This window comes from Pogoniulus pusillus, chromosome 1, assembly GCF_015220805.1.
Source record: "Pogoniulus pusillus isolate bPogPus1 chromosome 1, bPogPus1.pri, whole genome shotgun sequence".
Classification (NCBI taxonomy): Eukaryota; Metazoa; Chordata; class Aves; order Piciformes; family Lybiidae; genus Pogoniulus; species Pogoniulus pusillus.
Window position 1 is genome coordinate 50,244,843 of NC_087264.1, and position 24,796 is coordinate 50,269,638.

Sequence of the window (24,796 nt, forward strand, 5' to 3'; positions counted from 1 at the left end):
GTTAGGAAGAAGTTCTTCAGCATGAGTGTAGTGAGAGCCTGGAACAGGCTGCCCAGGGAGATGGTGGAAGTCTTATCCCTGGAGATGTTGAAAGCCAGGCTGGATGAGGCTCTAGACAGCCTGATTTAGTGTGAGGTGTCCCTCCTCATGGCAGGTGGTTGGAACTGGCTGAACCTTGTGGTCCCTTCCAACCCCTGACTGAATCTCTGATTCTATGATTCTGTGATCACATTGACCCAATGGGTTTGGAGTGTCTCCAGATGTCTCCACAATCTTTGTGGTCCAGGGTTCTGACACCTTGGCAGGAAGGAGATTCAGGTGGAAATTCCTGAGTTCCCATTTGTGCCCATTGTCCCTCATCCTATCACTGGGCACCACCAAAAAGAGTGGCCCCAGCCTTGAATATAATATTAAAGTCCTGTACAATGGTGGAGAACCTCAGGCAGAATGGCCTTGGAATTTCATGGCATCCACAGGTTTTCAGTCCTTTTCCACAGTATTTGGGAGGTTAACATAGTAGGAAAGAAGTGCACCTGCTTCTCTGCAGCCCAGACATGATGATTCATGGTGGTGGCAATGCTAAGTTGTGTCACAGGCTAAAAAGAGAGCTGGCAGCAGGAGTGTTCTGACAAACAGATCCCAGGTGCTCTAACCTCCAAATAGTGGGTGCAACAGGGAAGAGATTTTTTTCCCCCAGGAGCTGCATCCCAGTGTAGTCAGGCTAAGAAGTGAAACATTTTGCAGCAGGGTTACAGGTCCAGAAAAGGAAGTGGAGTGTCAAGTACAGTCCTGGTTGTAATTTCAGTGCAGGTCATGGTTTGTCTGGAATCCATGGATCAGCCTGGGGACTGACCTACTGGAGAGCAATGAAAGGGAAAATGATCTGGGGGCCCTAGTGGGTGGGAGGTTGACCATAAGCCAGCAATGTGCTCTGGTGGCCAAGAAGGCCAAGGCCATCCTGGGGTGGATTAGTGAGTAGGTCCAGAGGGGTTCTCCTGCCCCTCTGCTCTGCCCTGCCCTGCTGAGGCCACACCTGGAAGATTGTGTCCAGTTCTGGGCCCATCAGCTCAAGAAGGACCTCAAGGAACTGCTTGAGAGAGTCTGGTGCAGAGTCACAAGGATGCTGAAGGCAGTGGAAGATCTTCCTGAGGAGGAGAGCTGGAGGGAGCTGAGGCTGTGCTGCTGGGAGAGGAGGAGCCTCAGCGGGAGAGGAGTGACCTCAGTCATGGTGATAAAGATGTGCAGAGTGAGTGGGCAGAGGCTGGAGCCAGGCTCTGCTGGGTGATGCCCAATGACAGCACAAGGGGCAGTGGTGGAAGCTGAGGCAGAGGAAGTTCCATGGAAACAGGAGGAGGAATCCCCTGTGAGGGTGACAGAAGCCTGGAACAGGCTGCACAGGGAGGCTGTGGAGTCTCCCTCTCTGGAGATATTCAAACCCTGCCTGGATGTGTTCCTGTGTGTCCTGCTCTAGGTTCTCCTGCTCTGGCAGGGGGGTTGAACTGATGAGCTTTGGAGGTCACTTCTGACCCCTGGCATTCTGTGAGTCTGTGATCCTGAGAGTCATGCAAGACAGCAAAGCCACTGCTGGCTAGAAAGCCCAGGAGCCTCTTGGCTGGTGTGTGGCTGCCTGTGCACGTTTTGGAAGACAAGACACAGATAGAGGCAATCACTGTGCAGTTTTGCTGGGTTTTTATCCCCCCTCCCTGATCTCCTGGATGTGTCTAGGTACAAAGTGTCTTTCTGAAGAGACAAGTTGCAACAAATGAATAGTTATGAGTGTCTGAAAAGCTCTTTTTTTCTGGAAATTTCGACTCAGAGGCTGTTCTAATTTGGCAATAACCCTACTGAGTGTGAGCTAGTGTGGGATCTTACTCTATTCTCTCAATCTTCCTGCTATGCCATATGGATTTTTGGGTTCCCTATAGCTTTGATAAGTGCCTGTTACCACATTGAGTGTAACTTGTAGAAATCTATTCTGCACTTGTTTCAGCCAAGCCCACAGCAACATGTTACAGAATCACAGACTGACAGGCTGAGAGAGACCCATCTAGTCCATAGGTAATGGAATGACTGGAATGAGCATCCAGTTCTGAGCTTCCTGCTTCAAGAGGGACAAGGATCTGCTGGAGGGAGACCAAGGCAGGGCTGCAAGGATGCTGAAGGGCCTGGAGCACTGCCTGGTGAGGAGAGGCTGAGAGCCCTGGGGCTGTTCAGTCTGCAGAGGAGAAGGCTGAGAGGGAGCTGAGCAATGTCTATCAAGAGCTGAGGGCTGGGGGGCAGAAAGGAAGGCACAGGGACAGCCTCTGCTCACTTGTGCCCTGCCACAGGACAAGGGCAAGGGATGGAAACTGCAGCACAGGAAGCTGCAGCTCAGGATAAGGAAGAACTTCTTTGCTGTAAGGGTGAGAGAGCAGTGGCACAGGCTGCCCAGAGAGATTGTGGAGTCTCTTTCTCTGCAACCTTTGCAGCCCTGTCTGGATGTGTTCCTGTGCCACTGCACTGGACTCTCTGGTCCTGCTCTGGCAGTGGGGTTGGGCTGGAAGATCTCCAGAGGTCCTTTCTCTTCTAAGCCTTGTTGAGAAAGAAACATAGGCAAGGTCATTTCAGTCTTTCATCATTGCTGGTAGTAGCAACGGGTCCAATGCATCAGAGAGACAACAGCACACAGGATTTCTGCTGCTGCTAGGTGTAAATGCTTCAGAAGTACTGATGCAATCTTGTGAACCATCTTAGAAACTAACCTAGGAGCAAAACTTTTCTCCTGCTCCCCTAACAATGAATTTATTAGGGGCCAGGTATACTGGTAGCACAAAAGTAACCACAGTGTTATTTGGGGTGCTGGCACCACTGCAAAAAAAATATTTAAGGAGGAAACAGGCAGCTGAGGGGGTGGAAGAACTCTTCTGGAGACATGGTCTGGGAAGGAAGCACCATGCTGGGAAGCATTGAAGAACCGTGGCCCACGCTGTGGTAGGGACACAGAGAACCAGAGATGCAGGAAAACCTGACAGAGAAAAGACTGCCACTGACTCTGAGAAGGACACTGAGGTGCTGGAGGGGGTTCAGAGGAGGGAAACAAAGCTGGCGAAGGGTCTGGAGGACAGGGTTGGCAAGGAGCAGCTGAGGGAACTGAGGTTGTTTAGTTTGGTAAAGAGGAGGCTGAGGGCAGACCTCATTGCTCCCTACAGCTCCCTGCTTGGAGATTGTAGTAAGGTGAGGATTGGGCTCTTCTCCCTAGTATCAGGTGGTAGGAGAAGAAATGGCCTGGAATTGTGCCAGGGCAGGGTTAGGTTGAAGATGGGGAAAAATTTCCTTTGCTGCAAGAGTGGTCAGGGCTTGGCACAGGCTGCCCAGGGAGATGGTGGAGTCCCCATCCCTGGAGGTGTTCAAGAAACCCGTGGCCATGGCCCTGTGGGACATGGTTTAATGGCCATGGTGGTGTTGGGTTGATGGTTAGACTGGATGATCTCAGAGATCTTTTCCAACCTAAAGCAATTATTGTAGCTCTTCTGGTTGATTCTGCCCAAGTTATTGTTCTGATAAATGATAGAAATAAAGCTTTACAGAGAGTGAAGTTGTTCAGCCATAAGTTAGCTAATACCCAAAGCATAGCAATGCTCTTGCTGCTGCCTTTTGGCTGAGGTGGGGTGTCATATGTATGGGTGTCATAATAATGTCAGGAATTCATCAAGCGAAGCTGGCGGCGCTCAGCTGCATCTCATAAGTCTTGCACTGCTCATAACTGGGGGTGGGGCAGTGCTGTTCCTTGGAGAAGGGGAGGTTTGGAACGAAGGGAACTGAGAGGAGCAGTTCCTGCATGAGTGTGTCACAGGATCACAGGACGTTAGGAGTTGGAAGGGAGCCAAGGAGATCATCGAGTTCAACCCCCCTGCCAGAGCAGGACCATACAATCTAGCACAGGGCACACAGGAACACATCCAGACAGGCCTTGAAAGGCTCCACAGAAGGAGACTCCACAGCCTCTCTGGGCAGCCTGTGCCAGTGCTCTGGGATCCTTACAGTCAAGAACTTTCCCCTTGTATTGAGCTGGAACCTTTTGTGCTGCAACTTATATCCATTGGTCCTTGTCCTATCCCAGAGAGCAAGTGAGCAGAGCCTGTCCCCCCTCTCCTGACCCCCAGCCCTCAGATAGTTATAAACATTGATTAAATCCTTTCTCAGCCTTCTCTTCTCCAGACTGAACAGCCCCATGTCCCTCAGCCTCTCCTCATCAGGCAGCACTGCAGTCCCCTAATCATCCTCGTAGCCCTCCACTGGTCCCTCTCCAGCACATCCCTGTCCCTCTGAAACTGGGGAGCCCAAAACTGAACACAGTATTCAAGATGAGGTCTCACCAAGGCAGAGTAGAGAGAGAGAAGAACCTCCCTTGATCTGCTGGACACACTCTTTTTAATGCACCCTAAGATCCCATTTGGCCTTCTTGGCCACCAGGGCACATTGCTGTGCCATGGATGTTATCCATCCCTCTCCACAAGACTGGTCTCCAGCAGATCACCTCCCAACCTGTACTGGTGCAGTTTATTGTTCCTTCCCAGGTGCAGGACCCTGCACTTGTCCTTTCTGAACCTCAGCTAGTTCCTCTGTGCCCAGCTCTCAGTCTGTGCAGGTCTTGCTGTCATAGAACGGTGAGTTTTGAGGGGCAGCCAGGGGAGTTAGGAAGCAGATGGATTAGTCAGGCAGCAAGTTAGGTTAGAGAGAGGAGTGCAGCCCAAAAAGCCCAGAGAGAGACTCCAAGAACAAAAATACAGATTTATGTTCTTGTTCTTATACATCTCAGCAAGCCTAAGAATGAAGTAGACATCAGCAATGTTTCCTTTTCACAGCCTATAATCTAATTCTTCTCACCCAAATATCACAGCTAGGCTCAAACTAGCACAAGCTGACTCTCAGGATGAACCTCTCAGTTGCACTGGAAAAAGAAAACAATGACATTTAGAAAGAAAAGATACAGAGAAATTACAGAGAACACACAACACTTTATAGTGACCCCCTTAAATCTTCCCCATACTTGAAACTAAATCTATAATCCACAGTGCTCCAATCCTCACCCCTGACACCTTTGCCATCCACAAGCCCAAACACAAGCCTCTGGAAGCCCCCAACAAGGCCTGTTCCTTAGGTGTTAGTCCCAATAGGTAACTCTTGCCAGACACAAGGCTGGAGGGAGAGGAGAGGAGGATGAGCTGGCTTCACCACTAGTTTATAAAGAAATAGCAGAATTAGGAGATCAAATAACAATTTTCCAGTCCTTAGATGATTTTTTGACCCTAGAGTTTCCACATCTCCACCCTTTTGCTCTCCATTTCCCTCCTGGCAGCACTTCCTTCCCATTTCCACCATACCTGCCCCTTTCCCATGCCCCACTGAATGTTCCCCTTTCCCCCCCAAACCCAGAGCACCTGGGTGCTGTTGGAGTCTCCTCCCACCCCAGGTGTCACCACTTTGCCCTCCCTGCCCACTCCCCTTTTTAACCAGCTCCAGGAAAGGCAGCTGCCTTAAGCTTGCCCAACTGGGCAGAGGGATCCTTCTCTCATCACTGGTGAGTCCTCATGCTGTGCACTGGGTGAAGAGGACCAAGGGCTGGGGGCCCTGGTGGCCTCCTGGTTAAACAGAAATAGTCTTGATGATTGCTCTAACATCACCCACGGGTGCTGGCTGGGTCTCCTAGGCTGAGTTCCTCTATGTTTAGCTGCTTCTTTCTGCTCACTTGTGAAGATGGCAGGGATGAATCTGTGAAGTGTTTTGAGAAGCTTTGAATTAGCATGGAGGAAACATCTGAGAAGCCCTAGCAAGTAAAATGGAATGAAACTGAGTGACATTAAGGAAATCTGTTCCCTTCATTGCTCTGCTTGATGGCTTGGTAGGGGAATTGTGGCAAACATTATTGCACCGACTGGAGGAAGCATTAGGGTCGCTGGAGGGTCAAGTTTCCCTTCTTTGACTGAAGGTGCAATATTGCTTTCTGAAGGCTCTGAACAGCCTAACACCTCCTGCACTTATCTCTTCCAATAAAGCATCTATGACAGAAAGTGCAATCTCTGCTTCTCTCTGCAAGAGCACACTAGAGATGCAATGGCTTACATGCCTGTCATCCTGTTGAATGATCCTCTTTGTGGAGAGTCACAGAACGTCAGGGGCTGGAAGGGACCTCCAAAGCTCATCCAGACCAACTCCCCTGCCACATCAGGAGAACCTAGAGCAGGTCACACAGGAACACATCCAGGCAGGTCTTGCATAGCTCCAGAGAAGGAAACTCCACAACCTCACTGGGTGGCCTGTTCCAGGGTTCTGTCTCCCTCACAGAGAAACAATTCTTCCTTCTGTTTCCATGGCACTTCCTCTGCCTCAGCTTCCACCACTGCCCCTTGTGCTGTCATTGGGCATCACCCAGCAGAGCCTGGCTCCAGCCTCTGCCCACTCACCCTGCACATCTTTATCACCATTGATGAGGTCATCCCTCAGTCTCCTCTTCTTCCAGCAGCACAGCCACAGCTCCCTTAGGCTCTTCTCATAACAGAGATGTTCCATTCCCTTCAGCATCTTTGTGGCTCTGTGCTGGACTCTCTCAAGCAGTTCTATGTCCCTCTTGAACTGGGGGCCCAGAACTGGACACAATACTCCAGATGCAACCTCAGCAGGGCAGAGTAGAGGGGCAGGAGGAGCTCTCTGGACTTATCACAGCCCTTCTAATCCACCTCAGAATGGCACTGCCCTCTGGCCACCAGAGCACGCTGCTGGCTCATGGTCAACCTCACATTAATCACAACCCCCAGGTCCCCTTCACTGCCTTCTAACAGGTCAGTCCCCAAGCTGCACTGTTCTCCAGGGTTGCTCTTTCCCAGGTGCCAGACTCTCCCCTTGCCCTTACTGAGTGTCATTCAGTGTCTCCCTGCCCAACCCTCAGCCTGCCCAAGTCTGGCTGGATGGCAGCACAGCCTTCTGCTGTGGCAGCTTCTCCACCCAGTTTGGTGCCATCAGGAAGCTTGCTGGCAGTGCCCTCTGTGCCCTCACCCAGGTCACTGATGAATGTATAGAACCGAAGTGGTGCCAGTAGTGACCCTTGTGGGACCCCAACAGCCACAAGCCTTCAACTGGGCTCCATCCCATTGACCACAACTCTCTGCTCTCATCAGTGCACCTGCTGAGGCCCTGCCAGGGGCTATGCTCTGCTCTGCCTCATCAGTGCACCTGCTGAGGCCCTGCCAGGGGCTATGCTCTGCTCTGCCCTCATCAGTGCACCTGCTGAGGCCCTGCCAGGGGCTATGCTCTGCTCTGCCTCATCAGTGCACCTGCTGAGGCCCTGCCAGGGGCTATGCTCTGCTCTGCTCCCTCCGGGCAGGGCAAGTCCCTCCTTGCCTCGCGGTGAGTGCGGGGGCAGGGACCTGTGAGCTGCCTCTGGAGGAGCGGCTGAGGGAGCTGGGGACGGTCAGTGTGAAACGGGAGGCTGAGGGCACACCTCGCTGCTGCCCGCAGGGACACCGTGGAGAGGCTGCTGCCCAGGAGGCTGAGGGCACACCTCGCTGCCGCCCAGGAGGCTGAGGGCACACCTCGCTGCTGCCCGAAGGGACGCCGCGGAGAGGCTGCTGCCGGGCTCTGCTCACAGGTGACTGCAGGCAGAACAAGGGGGAGCAGCCTCAAGCCGAGGCTGGGCGGGTTTCGGTGGGACATCAGGGGAAAGTTTTTCGCGGAGAGAGCGGTCGGGGCTGGAAGGAGCTGCGCAGGGAGGCGGTGGAGTCACCCTCCCCCCGGGTGCGTTGAGGGGTCGTTTGCATGTGGTGCCTGGGGCTGCGGTTTAAGGTGGCTCTTGTAGGGAAGGGCTGTGGGCTGGACTCGGCGCGGCTGCGAGGGGCTTTGCCGAGCCGGGTGTGCCTGTGCCTCTGCATCTCTCGGGGGGTGTGTGTGGGAGGCGGCTGCTGCCCGGCAGGGCATTTCCAGCTGCGTCATGCGGCCTGGCAGGCCTCAGCCGCCAAGCACAGGCCCGGCCCGCGCGCAGGGCTGCCGAGGGTGCGGGGGGTGGAAGGTTCTAGGTGGATTTGGTCTAAGAGACTTGGCTCAGCTTGTGGATGTCTTCATCCTACCTAATGGTCTGCTGCATATGTGCACTCGTGTTATAAATTGAGAATGACTCAAAATCCAAGTGTGCAGATTACAAATTTATTCAATTAGGCAAGTAGAATATGAGCAAAGTTACAGCGCTGGACGACAGGGGAGTCACCGCTCCGCCAACTGCCCTGGCAAGTCTCTCAATCAGCCTATATTTATACTGTGTTGTCTGCGTTGTTCTGCCCTGCAAATTACATAAACCCATCCTTTCTGTGCATGTTCCTTCTTTTGGGTTAGGGTCTTCCTTCCCTTCTGGTGGTCGTTGAGGATGAAGTAAGCAGTCCTCCTCAGGTGTCCTCTGGTTAACCCGTCTCCAAATATGGACTGCCTTTGGCTGGTTAATGTCCCGAATCCCACTTCTCAAAATTAAAGCTTAGTCCTTGGAACATGACTGATTAATGTCCGAGTCCATATGTGGCATGTTCTCTCTTAGCTCAACATTAAGGATGTACCTAAAGCTTAGTCCTTGGAATATGACTGATTAATGTCCCGAGTCCCACATGTGGCCTGTTCTCTCTTAGCTCAAAATTAAGGATGTACCTAAAGTTTAGTCTTTGAAATACTTAGCAATTAGCTAGCTTATTCTTTGCACATTACCATCTATAGCATGACCTCTGGGTTAGGCATATCTCCTGATTTGCAACAGCTGTATATACACTACCGTTTGCAGCTAAGCATGCTTAACATTCTATTAAAATATTTATTTATTGGATAATTACAATTACCTATTACAATTCTATTAAAATGTTTCCTTATTAAACAATTACGATCACCTATTACAATTCTATTAAAAATGTTTCTTTATTAAACAATTTACAATCACCTATTACACTAGTAGAATCGTAGAATAGAATCACAGAATCAAGCAGGTTGGAAGAGACCTCCAAGCTCATCCAGTCCAACCTAGCACCCAGCCCTAGCCAGTCAACCAGACCATGGCACTAAGTGCCTCAGCCAGGCTTTGCTTGAAGACCCCCAGGCACGGTGACTCCACCACCTCCCTGGGCAGCCCATTCCAATGCCAATCACTCTCTCTGACAACAACTTCCTCCTAACATCCAGCCTAGACCTCCCCTGGCACAACCTGAGACTGTGTCCCCTTGTTCTATTGCTGGTTGCCTGGCAGCAGAGCCCAACCCCACCTGGCTACAGCCTCCCTTCAGGTAGTTGTAGACAGCAATGAGCTCTGCCCTGAGCCTCCTCTTCTGCAGGCTGCACACCCCCAGCTCCCTCAGCCTCTCCTCACAGGGAGGGTGTCATAAATAACAGGCACAAACTGGTGTTCATGCAAGTTAAGGCTTTAATAAAGTTGCAGGAATCAAGCAATTTTACAGGCCTGGGTGCGAGGAGAGACTCTGATCTACCCCAACGCACCCCCTCTGGCTTCAGTTCTCTCTTTTTATACCCTAAGTTCAAAGAAAAGGTTGGGCTTTCTTTATCAGGTTTTAGGAATGTGAGATGTCTCTTCCACACAGGTCTCCTTTTTTCCGGTGGTCCCTCTGGTAATCTTTGATGAAGTAAGGGGTCTTGCTTAAGTGTCTTCCTCATGAACTTCAAATCCTATGAGGAGAGGCTGAGGGAGCTGGGCCTGTTTAGCCTGCAGAAGAGGAGGCTCAGAGGTGATCTTATTACTGTCTACAACTACCCGAGGGGCATTGTAGCCAGGTGGGGGGTGGCCTCTTCTCCCAGGCAACCACCAATAGAACAAGGGGACACAGTCTCAAGTTGTGCCAGGGTAGGTCTAGGCTGGATATTAGGAAGAAGTTCTTCACAGAGAGAGTGATTGGCATTGGAATGGGCTGCCCAGGGAGGTGGTGGAGGCACCGTCCCTGGGGGTCTTCAAGCAAAGACTGGATGAGGCACTTAGTGCCATGGTCTGGTTGACTGGCTAGGGCTGGGTGCTAGGTTGGACTGGATGAGCTTGGAGGTCTCTTCCAACCTGGTTGGTTCTATGATTCTATGATTCTATTTGCTCATACAGGAAAGGTGGCACCAGGAGGAATGCATTTCCATTTCAGTATGCAAAAGACTCTCTCTTCCACATGCCTCCCTCCTTTGCCAATCTAATTACTCTTATCTTTAAGCTTATTGAGATGGTGATGCAAGCAGGAATGCTGTTTTATTCAAACCCCCCCCTTCCTCCTTGTCTGTGACCTCTTGCCACGAATTGATCAGTTCAAACATATGATTCTACATATTTCTCACAGAGGGTATGGAATCTATCTTTTAAATTCCAATCAGTGTGCAGTATTTTCACTCTTGCTCTCTAAAAGGAGCAAGAGTCACCTCTGTCACCAGTCCTGGGTACCTCATGGCCTCAAGTTGTGACAAGTGAGTATTAGAAAGAATTTCCTCCCTGTAGGAGTGCTCAGGCATTGGAACAGGCTGCCCAGGGAGGTGGTGGAGTCCCCAACTGCAGAGATGTTTAAGAAAAAAAGTAGATGTGGCACTGTGGGACATGATCTAGAGGTGATAAAAGGTTAAACTTGACCTTTGAGGTCGTTTCCAACTATAATGATTCTATGATTCTTGCAATGGTGCTATGATATGTTCACTTTTAGGCCCTTCAATGCAAGAGAGATGTGGAGGTGCTGGAGCTGGTGCAGAGGAGGGCAGGGAAGATGGGAAAGACATCATGAGGAGTGACTGAGGGAGCTGGGGCTGGTTAGTGTGAAACAGAGGAGGCTGAGGGCAGACCTCATGGCTGTCTGCAGCTACCTGAAGGGACCTTGTGGAGAGGTTGGTGTTGGTCTCTTCTCACAGGTAATTACTGACGGAACAAGAGGGAATGGCCTCAAGCTGCCACTGGGTAGGTTTAGACTGGACATGAGGAAGAATTTTTTCCTAGCAAGAGTGGTCAGACACTGGAATGAACTCCCCAGGGAGGTGGTGGAGTCACCAACTCTGGGTATGTTTAAAGGTGTTTTGGATGTGGTGCTTGGGGCTATGGTTTAGTGTTAACCTTGCAGAGTAAGGTTCTGAGTTGGACTTGGTGATGCTGAGGGGCTTTGCCCACCTGAGTGTTTCTGTGATTCTGTGTGTCCTTATCTACCAAAACTCAGTAGATCAGACTAATTAAAGTTAGAAATTTAATATATGGATTATAAATTGCACAGAACACATGGAAAAGGGAGTAGAACATGCTTTGCTTTTTTGAAGGCTGTTTGTTTTCAAGAGAGTAGTAACAAAACAGTGAGTCTTAACACCATCCAGAATCAACACCTTGTTGTGCTCTACAAGTAGGTGTTTGCTGAATCTTCATCTAAGTGCAGTGAATGATTAGGTGCTAAGGAAAGGGTGATGAAAACACGGCTGTGGTTAGCCATTTTCTGTAGAATCTGTAGCAGAAGTCACAGTTCTGGAGTCACAGAAGTTCTGGAGCCCTTATTACAGAAAGATCTGAATGTTCTAATGTGAACACAGGGAAGGGCCATGAGGATGATCTAAGTGCTGGATCTCCTCTCCTGTGAGGACAGGCTGAGAAAGTTGGGGTTGTTCAGTCTGGAGAGGAGAAGGCTCCGAGGTTATGTTATTGTGGCTTTCCAGTATCTGAAGGGGACTACAGGAAAGCTGGGGAGGGACTTTTTGCTCTGTCAGGTACTGATAGCACTGGGGGGAATGGATCCAAGGTAGAGGAGAGGAGATTGACATTAGATGCTAGGAAGAAGTTCTTCCCCATGATAGTGGTGAGAGGCCAGCACAGGCAACCCAGGAAGGTGGTGGAAGCCTCATCCCTGGAAGTTAAGACCATGCTGGATGTGGCTATGGGCAAGCTGGTCTAGTGTGAGGTCTCTCTGCCCATGGTAGAGGGGTTGGAACTGGATGATCCTTGAAGTCCCTTCCAACCCCGACTCTTCTGTGCTCCCTTGAAGCCTATCCCAAATGAAATGTAGCCCAGTATTTTAAGGAGCAAATCTACCTTTAAGTAGTCATTAAAAAATTCATACCCTTACTGTCCCTTTTGTGCTCTCTGTCAGGGACTCTTTGCTCTGTAGGGAGGATTTAAGGTTGCTCAACACTGACCGGTGTTACTGGCAACAAAATGCTAAGCCTAAGGCTAATAGCCTAATAGAGCTTTTATTTCAACTGAAGGTACTGCAAGTGAAACTGTTTGCTACTCTTCTATTTCTTTTATCTTCCCCAGTAAAATCATAGAATCACAGAATGGCTTAGGCTGAAAGGGAACTTAGAGTCCACTACAACCTGCCTGCCATGGGGTAGGGACATCTCTCAACTAGATTTGGTTGCCCAAGGTCTCATCCAGTCTGGCCTTAAGCACCTCCTGGGAGGATGCATCCACAACCACTCTGGGCAACCTATTCCAGGGTCTCATCACCCTCATACCGAAGAATGTCTTCCTAAAATTCTACTCTCCTCAGCTTAAAACCATTCTCCCTTGTCCTGTCTCTAGACACCCTTATGATAAGTCTTTCTCCAACCTTCATGTAGGATCCCTTCAGGTATTGTAAGGCAGCCATAAGGTCCCTCCTGAGTCTTCCCCAGGCTGAACTATCCTAGCTCCCTCAGCCTGTCCTCACAGCAGAGGTGCTCCAACCTTTGGATCATCTTTGTTGTCCTCCTCTGGATTCACTCCAGCAGTTCTATGTCCTTCTTGTGAAAATGCCAAATGCACTAGGGAAAATAAACACCACTTCCTTCATGGTCTCAGTGCCTAACCCGATCAAGATTAAAGATGAGCATCATGGCATTGGGTTGGGAGGAGGTAGAGAAACTGGAAGTGAAGCTGAGCTCAAGATCAAAGGAGGAGTGCGGCAAAGGAGGTTTAAGATTTGGGATTTTGTATTTCATTATCCTACTATGATTTGCTTGATAACAAGCAAAGTTAATTCCTCAAGCCGAGTTGCCTGTGATGGTAATTGCTGAGTAATCTCTCCCTGTCTTCACCTCAACCTATGAGCCTTTTGTTAAAGGTTCTCTTCCCCATTCTGATAAGGAGGGGACTGATAGAGTAGCTTCGGTGAACACCTGGCATCCAGCCAGGGTCAACCTCACCACAATTATCTGGAGTTAAAGAGCATGAGAGTTCCTTTCCATGTCTTTCTATTACAGTACAGAGATGTGTGAACTCTCAAGGTTACTCTAAGTAATGACTCTTGAGTAGTTATCCCACTAGTGCTTCCTAACTCATCACACTACAGGAAACCTTGGTGATGAAGGATAGTCCCTCACAACAAATTATAGCAAGGAGACTACACCAAACACTAAAATGCAAGTTTCCACAAGTGACTGCTTTAAACAGCAATTGAAATTCTTCAAGGGCTTGGACCTGACAAGCTAATGTTGAAAAGAGAGAATGACTGAAGAGATAGATAATTGCAAGTAAGACATTTGACATTTTCATTTACTTAGAATTCTGGCTGCAGTTAGTTGGAAAGATCACAGTTCAGTTTATTTTTTTTTTTCTTTGTAAGGGGTCACTTCCAAGAGCAGGAAGCAGCTCTGTGAAACTAAAGGAATTGCCAGATGCTGGAGGTAGCAGTACCTGTGTCTGCTTTGCCCTGTGGTATTGATACCACCTCAGACTGTACACAGAAAAATGGCTGTGCTAGCTGACATCAGTTAGCTTTGCCAAAGGTTGGCTGTGGAGTGAGATTTGATTTTTACAACCAGTGTAATTCTCTGTTGGCTTCTGGGTGTGTGTGATGGTCTGAACTTCCCTTGAATAACCCAAAAGACAAACACGAATTGATAGAACAATTTGCCTTCATGGAATCACAGAACAGGCTGGGTTGGAAGGGACCTCCAAAACTCATCCAGTCCAACCTCCTCTGCAGTCAGATGGGACATAAAATCATAGAATGGTTTAGTTTGGAAGGGACCACAGAGCTCATCCAGTTCCATCCCCCAACCCATAGGCAGGAACACTTCCCACTAGAACAGGTGGCTCAAGGCCTCATTTGGCCTGGCCCTGAGTGCCTCCAGGGAGGGAGCAGCCACAGCCTCCCTGGGCAACCTGTGCTAATGTCTCACCACCCTCACTGCAAATAACTACTTTGTAACATCCAGTTTCAGTCTCCCCTCTGCCAGTTTAAAGCCATTCCTTCTCCTCTTATTACAAGACCTTGTTAGTAGTCCCTCCCCAGCCCTCCTGTAGCTTCAGATACTGGAAGGCTGTTCCAAGGTCTCCTGGAAGCCTTCTCTTCTCCAGGCTGCAGAGCCCCAACTCTCTCAGCCTGCCCTCATAGCAGAGCTGCTGCAGCCCTCTGAGCAGCTTTGTTGCCTCCTCTGGACTTGCTCCAGCGGTTCCATGTCCTCCTTGTGCTGGGGGCTCCAGAACAGCACACAGTACTCCTCAACTAGATGAGGCTGCCCAGGGCCCTGTTGAGCCTCACCTTGAATATCTCAGGGATGGAGACTGTAATGGTCTGGGAGTTACCCGCCTGCCCCACGCTTAAGAAATCACCAAGACTAGACTCAGCTGGCTGGAAGTTAAGGAATGAAACTATGTTTACAGCTTAGTACAATTTACAAGCATATATATACACAATATACATAAATATTTACAGTTATATACAAGTTAAAAATAATACAGAAACACAAAAATCTCTCCCAGAAACAAGCAGACTGCCAGGAGGCTCCAGACTCAAACCTCCTTCCTCCCCTCTTTCCCTCCCTTCAGAAATAACCTGTTTAATCCCCATATATCTCAAGTGATCAGTCTGGAGAGATATGAGGTGAGGTGCCCAAAGGATGACAAGAAGGTTAGGGGAAAATAAAGGATTAGGTCAGATTAAAGTTAAGGCAGAGGCAACCATACACAGACCACCAGAGAGAAGAAACAGAACTGAGAAGTGTGTGAGGAGTGTCTTATCTGTATTTTGACTAGTTGTATTTCTCAGCAGAAGAGTAAGTGATAGAGGTTACTGTTGTATTTTTGTTCTTCTCACAGCTAAGGATTAATTTCTCTCAGTAAAATATTCGAAATAGCCTCAAACCAGCACAGGGATCCAACCATCTCCCTGGGTAACCTGCTCCAGTATTCCACTGCCCTCATGGTGCAGACATTGTTGCTGACTTCCTTGTCTACATTTAGCATGTATCAGAGGCTCAGCTGCAGCACCTGCACTGTCACCTGAGTATCCCTCCCCAACAGAGGAGGGAGGGGTTCAGGAAAAGGAGAGAAAACCCACAGGCTGAAATGAAAATGGATTTAATGAAACAACAAAACTAATTCCAATGTAAAACACACAAAGTCATCTCAGCCCAGCAAAAGTACAGCAGTCAGGAAGCCAAAACAAGAGTGGAATCCTTGAGAGAAGAAAGAGGATCAGGGCAAGGAGAAAGCCTTTTCCCTCAGCAACCTTCCCTCATGCTCAGTGTGATGGGACATACTGGGAGCTAACTCAAGTCAGCTGTGCTGCTTGACTCTGAATTGCTAATGGCCTGCAGCTGACAGCTCAACTGGCTTCCTGTCCCACCAAACCCAGGGCAGCCTTCCTCTTATAAGCCCCAGTGGATCGTTCAGGCTCTGAGGAGTTGTTGTTCTTTGCTGTAGAAGATCCTGCTATCCCCTGAGGGGTTGACTCTGGATTTTCCTACTGTGTGTTTTGGAGTCCCCAGACCAGTGTTGTGTTGCTGTGAAGAGTTGGGAGGCCTTTTGGAGTGGTTCTGTGTTTGAGGTATGTTACATTTTACTCTCTGGAAAGGGTTTTTCCCTGAGCAGCCAACTCAGGACCTAGGCTTTTTCAGGCAGAGTTTAGTCATAGGAGTGGGTTCCAGCTTTATTAATTTTGAAGGGTAGTGTCAGTGTCCTGTGGGCTTACTAGGGCCCCTAGGGAGGATGGGGATGCAATTTTGAGCAGAGCCTGTTGTGACAGGACAAGGAGTGATGGTTTGAAACTAAAAGGGAGAGATTTAAAACCAATAGAAGGAAGAAATTTGTTCCACTCTGGGTGGTGAGACTCTAGCTCAGGTTGCCTAGGGTGGTGGGAGATACCCCAAGCCTGCAATCATTCCAAGTCAGGTTGTTTGGGGCTCTGTAGCAACCTGTGCTAGCTGCAAATATCCCTGCTGACTGCAGAGGGGTTGGGGACTAATTGACCTTTAAAGGTTCCCTGCCAGATCAATACATTCTGTAATTCTGTGATTCATTCTTAAGCTGGTATTAGTGTATTCATTACTTGCAGAAGAAACTGTTTTTCTTTCCTCTTGTTGTAATGCAGTGGGGCTACTCAGCAGGTTTATTTCTAAATGTAAATTGCTAACACTTGTGCAGTGAAGCAGGTGTGTGTTGATTCTGAGAACATGAGTGTGGTGCTTTTATAGCACCCAGAGTTTGGCATCTAACCCCAAAGAGTAAATTGCCACACTTGTCACAATTTGGAACAAAAATTAAATGATTCTTTACCAAAGTAGGGTAAATATAAAAGGTCATAAGCAGAGTTGTTTATTGTTATCAAGTTGTGCCAGGGGAGGTCTAGGCTGGATGTTAGGAGGAAGCTCTTCCCAGAGAGAGTGATTGGCATTGGAATGGGCTGCCCAGGGAGGTGGTGGAGGCACCGTGCCTGGGGGTGCTCAAGCAAAGCCTGGATGAGGCACTTAATGCCATGGTGTAGTTGATTGGCTAGGGCTGGATGCTAGGTTGGCCTGGCTGATCCTGGAGGTCTCTTCCAACCTAGTTGATTGTATGATTCACATGCAGATATATATATGTGTGTACAACTAGACAATAGCCCAGCTACCTCCTGGACAAAGTATTATCTTTTCCTTGCTCCCAGTGTTCTTACCATAACCCAAAGGTTGGTGCAGAGAAGCAAGCATGGCCACAGGGGTTAAAAAAAAAAAAAGCAAGTGAGAGAGCCCAGGTCAAGCTGTGCTTTAAACTATCTCATTCCAGTGCTCTAAAAAAGCTCATCTAAACATATTTCTTGTATTTTGTTCAGCCCCTTGAGAGTCCATCCCTCTGGACTCTCTGCATTCTGTAGAAAACTTCATTGGCAATTAGGACCTTGGTCTTAAACTGTAACAATAGCGAATGGGAAGGTTTGCAGGGAAGGATATGTGCAAGCACAGCTCTCGTTGTCTTGCTGGTTACAAGACCTTCAGTTGTTGGCTTCTGTGGTTAATCACACAGTAAGGTTTGTGGAAAGGGGTTGGGAGGAACACCTGGAGATCACAGGCTCACAGGATGTTAGGGGTTGGAAGGGATCCAAAGAGCTCATTGAGTCGAAGCCCCCTGCCCAGAGCAGGACCGCACAATCTAGCTCAGACTGCATAGCAACACATCCAGACAGGCCCTGAAAGTACCCACAGGAGACTACAACCTTTCTGGGAAGCCTGTTCAGTGCTCTGTGACCATTGCAGTAACAAAGTTCCCCCTCGTGTTGAGCTGGAACCTCCTGTGCTGCAGCTTCCATGTATTGCTCCTTTTCCTGTCCCAGGGAGCAGTGAGCAGAGCCTCTCCCCCAGCTTCTGACCCCCAGCCCTCAGGTATTGATAAACATTGATTAAATCCCCTCTCAGTCTTCTCTTCTCCAGAATGAACAGCCCCATATCCCTCAGCCTCTCCTCATCAGGTAGTGCTCCAGTCCCCTAATTATCCTCATAGCCCTCCCTTGGACTCTCTCCAGTCCCTCTTCAACTGGGGAGCCTAAAACTGAATGCAGTACTCAAGGTCAAGTCTCACTGGTTCCATCCCTCCCTGCTAAAACAGGGTCACTCACAGAAGCTTGCCCAGGATTCCATCATCTAGGTGGGTTTGGAATCCCTCCAGAGCAGGAGACTCCACAACTGCTCTGGGCAGCCTGCTCCAGGGCTCACAGCAACGCAGTTTCTCCTCATGCTCAGATGGAACCTCCTGGATTTCAGTTTGTGCCTTTTGCCCCTTGTTGTGTTGCTGGATGTGTACTCTCAGATTGGAGTAAGTAAATCCAGAGATGTAGTAAAGATGGAAAATTCAGTGAAGAGCCCTGAATTTCATACACTGAGAGTGAAGAAATGAAGGTATTACTTAAAATGCTTATTAGTTTTGGAGGGAACAGGTTGCTTAAAGAAATGTGTGCATCTCAGAATCCTTGTGATTGCTTAGAAATGAGGGGGCCTGGTTTAACAGAGTAGAGGAACAGAAAGTGAGAGAGGAGGAAAATCTGTGCTGCTGGGTTTTCCAAACATCACTTGCTGCCTGATACTGATTGCTGAAAATGAGATCTGGTCCAACAGAAATTTCCATTTGAATAACATTTTAAACATCAGAAAAAAACATACTCTGTGATGCATGAAAAAGTACAGAAGAATACCAAGATGTCCTCCAGCCCATCTCTGGACATCTCTTTGTATTCCTGCTCTAGAAGTCAGCAGCTCCACTATGTAATTTCTGAGACATGATCATCTAATGGTGTTTTGGAACCTTGATGAGATTATCTACTACCTGCAGAACCCCTCCCAAAGTGTGTTGTTTTTCTGGCAATTGCATGATACTTCTTTCTGAGCTCCTCTGATTGCTTGCTGGGAATAGTTTAATCCCTTTTTTTGTAATAGGCTTCTACATTCCTCAGCTGTTATCTTCTCTGCCATGAACAATGTGTTCTCCTTGCTGCTCTTCTCTTGCCTCTTCCAAACTCATCAATATCTCTCTAGCATGTGGCCTCCCAGGACAGAAATAATTCTGAGCTGAAGCCTTTACCAGGACAGGGTGGAGTGAAGATACAATTTGTCTCACACACAATTTCTAGTCTTTATTTTGAGCTTTTATGGTTGCTTTTTTCCTTAAGGTTGGTGACTTTGACTGAGGTTAATTTCTGACCCATGGTGATCACAGAATATTAGGGGTTGGAAGGGACTGGAGGAACTCATTGAATCCAGCCTCTCTGCCAGAGCAGGACCACACAATCTAGCACAGTTCACAGAGGAACACATCCAGACAGGCCTGGAAAGGCTCCAGAGAAGGAGACTCCACAGCCTCTCTGGGCAGCCTGTTCCAGTGCTCTGGGACCCTTACAGGAAAGAAGTTGCCCCTTGTGTTTAGCTTGGAACCTCCTGTGCTGCAGCTTCCATCCATTGCTCCTTGTCCTATCCCAGGGAGCAGTGAGCAGAGCCTGTCGTCCCCCCCTCCTGACCCCCAGCCCTCAGATGTTTATAAACATCTATTAAATCCCCTCTCAGTCTTCTCTTCTCCAGTCCCTTTTTTTGCCAATCTTTGTCACAATTACAGAAGGCATCAGGTTGGAAGGGATGCTCCAAGGTCATATTGTCCTACCTTGCTGCAGTCAGCAGGGACTTCTCCAACTGGAGCAGGTTGTTCAGAGTCCCCTCAAGTTTAAGCTTGAATGTCTCCAGGGATGGAGTCTCAACCACATCTCTGGGCAACCTATTCCGGTTTTTCACCACTCTCACTGTAAAGAACTTCCTCCTTGCATCCAACCTAACTCTACACAGCTCCAGTTTCAAGCTTGTCCTGTCGCTGCAAGCCCTTCTAAATGGTCCAAAAGTCTCCATCCTTTCTCTAGGTCCCCTTCAGGTACTGAAATGCAGCTCTGAGGTCTCCCTGGAGCCCTCTCTTTTCCAGGATATGCAACCCCAGCTTTTTCAGCTTGTCCTCATAGGAGAGGTGCTCTAGTCCTCTGATCATCTCTGTGGCCCATCTCTGGACCTGCTCCAACAGGTGCATTTCTTCCTTGTGTTGGGGGCCCCAGGGCTGGACCCAGGCTTCCAGATGAGGTCACTCCTTTCTGAGGAGGCTTTAGTTCAGTCTGAATTAGTGAAGTGTAGCAAATATTCTGTGTCATCTATAGGTACATCTTGATGTGATGAGGTTTTGTGTTCAGAAATGTGATGTAAGACACGTTAGAGGTAAGGTTGGTATCCACAAAGTGTTTTGGTTAGCAGCAGCTGTTTGACTTGAAGTAGCACATCAACTGCTATTGTATGAATGCTGGTTTTGCAAGGCAGTCTGCTCAGGCATGCTTCCTTCCATCACTTCACTTGAAATAACTTCACTGCCTGACTTCTGTGTTTGCTGGAATGTGCTGAGGAGCTGGTGTTGAACCACCTAACCACTGCAGCTGTTTGTAAGCTTTTCATAGAGAGAGTGATTTGCCATTGGAATGGGCTGCCCAGGGAAGTGGTGGAGTACCTGGAGGTGTTCAAGAAAAGACTGAATGAGGCACTTAGTGCCATGGTCTAGATGACTGCATAGGGCTGGTTGCTAGGTTGGACTGGATGCTCTTGGAGGTCTCTTCCAACCTGGTTGATTCTATGATTCTAGTGCATGTTGTTTGTCTTGGTTGGCTTCACCTCATCGGTGCCATTTGTGCAGGAAGTGTGTCAGTAAATGGAGATGATGAAGAAGCTCAAACCCTTTTGATTTGAAACAAGTTGACCTTTTGGTCTCCTTAAATAGCACCACTACAAGAAGAAAACAAAGGGCTGTTTGGAATGAGAGCTTGAAGTTATTGGTCATCTAGAGATGGTAGTTTTTGTTTTGGCTCTGCCAGCTAGTCTGGGGAGAGGGCAAATGTGGTTTGGATTTACCTCCCAACAAAATGGGTAATTTACCCTCTTACCATACTCAGAATTTTGTCAGTTAAATGACATTTACAAAAGAAGACTAAATATAAACGTTTAAAAAGGCAATGAACACATCTAAAATGTATTGACATATATTTACAGTTCAACAACAGCACAAAGTAATTCCTCCTCATTCCACTGGCTTAGGCTTGTGATTAAGCTTTTTTATCTCTCTGGCCCTGTTCCTTAGGGAATGAGTTGCTTTTGCTCTGGTTGGAGACTCCCACTTACATAATTTTGGTCCCCTGTGGATCAACAAAGCACAGAGTCTCAGTTTTGGGGTTAGGGTGCTCATTCACTTCTCTTTGCAGGTGTTTGTGAACACAATTTCCTGATGTGGCATTTCAGAGATTCATCAGACCTATGGTAAACTAAATCAGTTTTGAAAAGGTGCATTCCTTTTATCACTTACACAATTGGAATGTTTTGAGTTTTACAACATTATACTTTTTTCATTAATACTTATTTTTAAGAAGATCACACTTTCAGTTCCAAAATGAAAAAGTGATTTCTTTTCCTTCATTTCAATGAAATCAATATTCATTTTGAGGGTGGTGGTTGTTCCCTCTTTTTCCCCCCCCCCATGTTAGCTGTTTTGTTCCTTCTACATTAATCCAACCAAATTAACATACACAGATTGCTTCCTAAGACCATCACTGAATTGTGTCTAATTGTTTTGGGGTTTTTTTATATATATATTGCCAGTCCTTGAGTATTGTGTTCAGTTTTAAGCACTGCAATACAAGAGAGACATTGAGGTGCTTGGGCCAGTGCAGAGGAGGGCAAGGAAGCTTGGAAGGGCCTGGAGAATAAATCTTACAAGGAACAACTGAAGGAGCTGGGGCTGGTTAGTGTGAAACAGAGGAAGCTGAGGGCAGACCCCATGGCTGCTTACAGCTACCTGAAAGCACCTTGTGGAGAGGTTAGTGCTGGTCTCTGCTCACAGGTCATTGGTAGTAGAACAAGAGGGAATGTTTTCTAACTGCCACCAGGCAGATTTAGACTGGACATGAGGAAAAAAAAATTGCAGGGAAAGAATTATAAGTAAGAAGTATTAGGGATTTATTTAATCAGAGAAGAGCAGGTTTAGATTGGGTGTTAGGAACTAGGTCTCTAACATGAGGCTGGTGGAACACTGCAACAGGTTGCTCAGAGAGGTAGTTGAAGTCCCATTCCTAGTCAGGCTGAACGGGGCTCTGGGCAGCCTGCTCTAGTGGCAAATGTTCCTGCTGACTGCAGGGGAGTTGGATTGGATGAGCTTTGGAAATCCTTTCCAGCCCATTCTATGCATTAAAACTGTGATAATCCAGTTAATTTTGGACCTTGGGTGGCAAACTGTGCCAATGAGTGTGGATTTTCAGTGCCTCTGCACAACTAATCACAGAAACATTCTGGTTGGCAAAGCCCCTCAGGATAGGGTTGGACTAGATGATCTTGGAGGTCTCTTCCAACCTGGTTGATTCTATGATCACCAAGTCCAACTTAGAACCCTACTCTACAAGGCTCACCCTAAACCACAGCCCCAAGCACCATATCCAAACCACCTTTAAACACATGGCAGGGTTGGTGACTCCACCACCTCCCTGGGCAGCATGTTCCAATGCCTAACATTACTAGTGAGGAGAGTAAAAAGACCAAGGTGGCACCCAGAGCATCTGAAATAGTTCCTACCTTTGTCTGATTGGTTGCCTACTGATTTAAATACTTAACTGTGCATTCACAAGAAAAATGTCAATGTTTTTATAGTATATGGGGTTGGCATATTTTCATTGTTTCTTGACTTCTCAGTATCCTACAGAATATTCCTTCTTTCAAAGTGGCAAGAGAACAGAAATAACTTACTGTCCTGTTAGAGAAGCTTTAATTATAGAGCTTGCAGGTGGGAAGAGAAAGAGTAGGTCGTGGCTTTATTAAAACATGTCTAATTAGGTAGTGCAGATAAAGCTTTCCAGCCTTACAAATGCCTCCTTTTTGATAGAAATCTGACAGCTGATTGGGCTGCAGTTAAAGAGTAAGTTTCAGGTCACCCAGCGTGCTCGTACGTTGCCTTCCCACTGAAGCCACACTCAGCTAAGGCAACAGGAGTCAGTTTTAATGAGGCTGGTGCTGCCCAAGAAGGAGATAGATCAGAAATTAGGCACACAAGAAAGAGGAGACATAAATGGATATACACAGGAGATAAAAACAGGTTTGGCAGACAAAGAAAGATGAGTTCCTGCTGAGGGCACTCCCAGGTCTATCAGAATGAAAGCAGCAGATGGCAGGGGCATTGTCACCAAGCTGGGGTGAGAGTGCTTTTGAAATTGATTGTTGCCAAGGATATTTCTCTGAAGAATCAGAGGTGGGACTTTCTGAATCTCAGTTGACTGTCTTGTATGTTCTTATGGAAGACAGAGTGCTTTAAATCATCACAGGATGTTAGGGGTTGGAAGGGACCTCTGGAGAGCTTCCAGTCCAACCTCCCTGCCACAGCATGACCAGAGAATCCAGCACAGGTGGCACAGGAACACATCCAGACAGGTCTTGATTATCTCCAGAAAGGAGACTCCACAGCCCCCCAGGCAGCCTCTTCCAGAGTTCTGACACTATCGCAGGGAAAAAATCCCTCCTCCTGTTTCCATGGAACTTCCTATGCCTCAGCTTCCACCACTGCCCCTTGTGCTGTCATTGGGCATCACCCAGCAGAGCCTGGCTCCAGCCTCTGGCCACTCACCCTGCGCATCTTCATCACCATGACTTAGGTCCCTGCTCAGGCTCTTCCTCTCCCAGCAGCACAGCCCCAGCTCCTTCAGCCTCACTCTTGGCGCTGGTGAGACTGCACTTTGAATACTGGGTTCAGTGTTGAGCCTTCAGCAGTTTTGTGGCTCTGTGCTGGACTCTCTCAGGCAGTTCCCTGAAGTCCTTCTTGAACTGAGGGGCCCAGAACTGGACACAATAGTCCAGATGTAGCCTCAGGGCACGGTAGAGGTGGCAGGAGAACCTCTCTGGACCTACTCACTAGCGCCCTTATAATGCACCCCAGGATACCCTTGGCCTTCTTGGCCACCAGAGCACATTGCTGGCTCATGGTCAACCTCCCACCTGCTAGGACTCTGAGGTCCTTTTCCCCTTCACTGCTCTGCAGTGGGTCAGTCCCCAACCTATATTGTCCCATGGGATTGTTCTTTCCCAGGTGCCAGACTCTCCCTCTGCCCTTGTTGAATTTCGTTCAGTGTCTCTCTGCTCTCTCTCCAGCTAAGTCCGGCTGAATGGCAGCACCAACCCCCTGGTGTGGCAGCCACTCCGTGGAGCTTTGTGTCATCAGCAAACCTGCTGGCAGTGCCCTCATCTAGGTCGTTGATGAACATATTGGATAGTACTGGTCCCAGTACTGACACTTGAGACACAGAAGTGATGCTTTTACTGGTCTGCTTTCTGCAAGATGATCAGGAACTCTGATCATTAGTGGGAACTCAGTGACACCTTGTCAAGGTCCAGAGAACAGAGATGAACAATATCTCTGTCCAGAGGAGCAAGATCTGTTCTTAGGGATTTCCATGTTGTGAAATTAAGGTGTGAATGAGACCATAGATCACCACAAAACTATTTATTAAAGGATGAAGTTGGACCAAACAGAGGGAGAGAGAGTTAAAGAGAACTACAGAGAAGAGAAGCAGCAGGGAAGGAAAAGAGCTGGGATCATATTACCCTCAGTCGCAGATGAGGGGGAGGGGGAGAGAGATGGGTGCATAGCCCAGGGATAATCTTCTGTGGAGTTCATCAGGGGTTCTTCTGGTGGTGGTGCAGCTCTGGTAGTCTGCTGGAGGTCCACCCTTGGGAGTCTGGTATTTGAGCACACTTTGGCAGGCACTCCTCCTGCCTTTTACACATTTTTTTAGCTCGGTGTCCAGGTGCAGCTCCCCAGGGAATCTTCCTGTGTATTCACACATAAGCAGGGGTCTGTCGGCAGCAGCGGGGGAGGACCTCTGCCCCGTCCCTGCGCTGTTCATACTCCCGAATACACATAAACCTTCTTCTCTTGGCGTAGTTGAGGTAAGATGTATGTATCCTGGGCATTCCAGCCAGGCTGAGGACCAAGAACTTCCAAGGCATTGTCTGTTGATTTGCACCCCTGAGCTCTAGGCCAAGCACCTAGTCTGAGTCCCAG

The 24,796-nt window shown here is 48.3% G+C and overlaps 1 protein-coding gene and 1 long non-coding RNA gene across 6 annotated transcripts in view; one reads left to right on the top strand and one right to left on the bottom strand.

The window, feature by feature from the left end:
* Positions 1–24,796, top strand: part of LRRC4C (leucine rich repeat containing 4C) — an 802,274-nt gene that overhangs the window by 342,704 nt on the left and 434,774 nt on the right. Inside the window, exon 1 of one of the 5 annotated variants that reach the window (XM_064152077.1) lies at positions 15,630–15,764. The exons of the other annotated variants lie outside the window; for them this stretch is intronic. The gene's annotated coding sequence lies outside the window, so the exon portion shown is untranslated. Of the gene's footprint in view, positions 1–15,629; positions 15,765–24,796 lie in introns of those variants that run through there. 5 annotated transcript variants of the gene reach the window in all.
* On the bottom strand, positions 6,899–7,780 carry LOC135179936 (uncharacterized). The gene is made up of 2 exons (XR_010304194.1): positions 7,311–7,780; positions 6,899–7,260 (listed from the first exon to the last, which is right to left on the bottom strand). It is a non-coding gene; the product is annotated as an uncharacterized LOC135179936 (long non-coding RNA).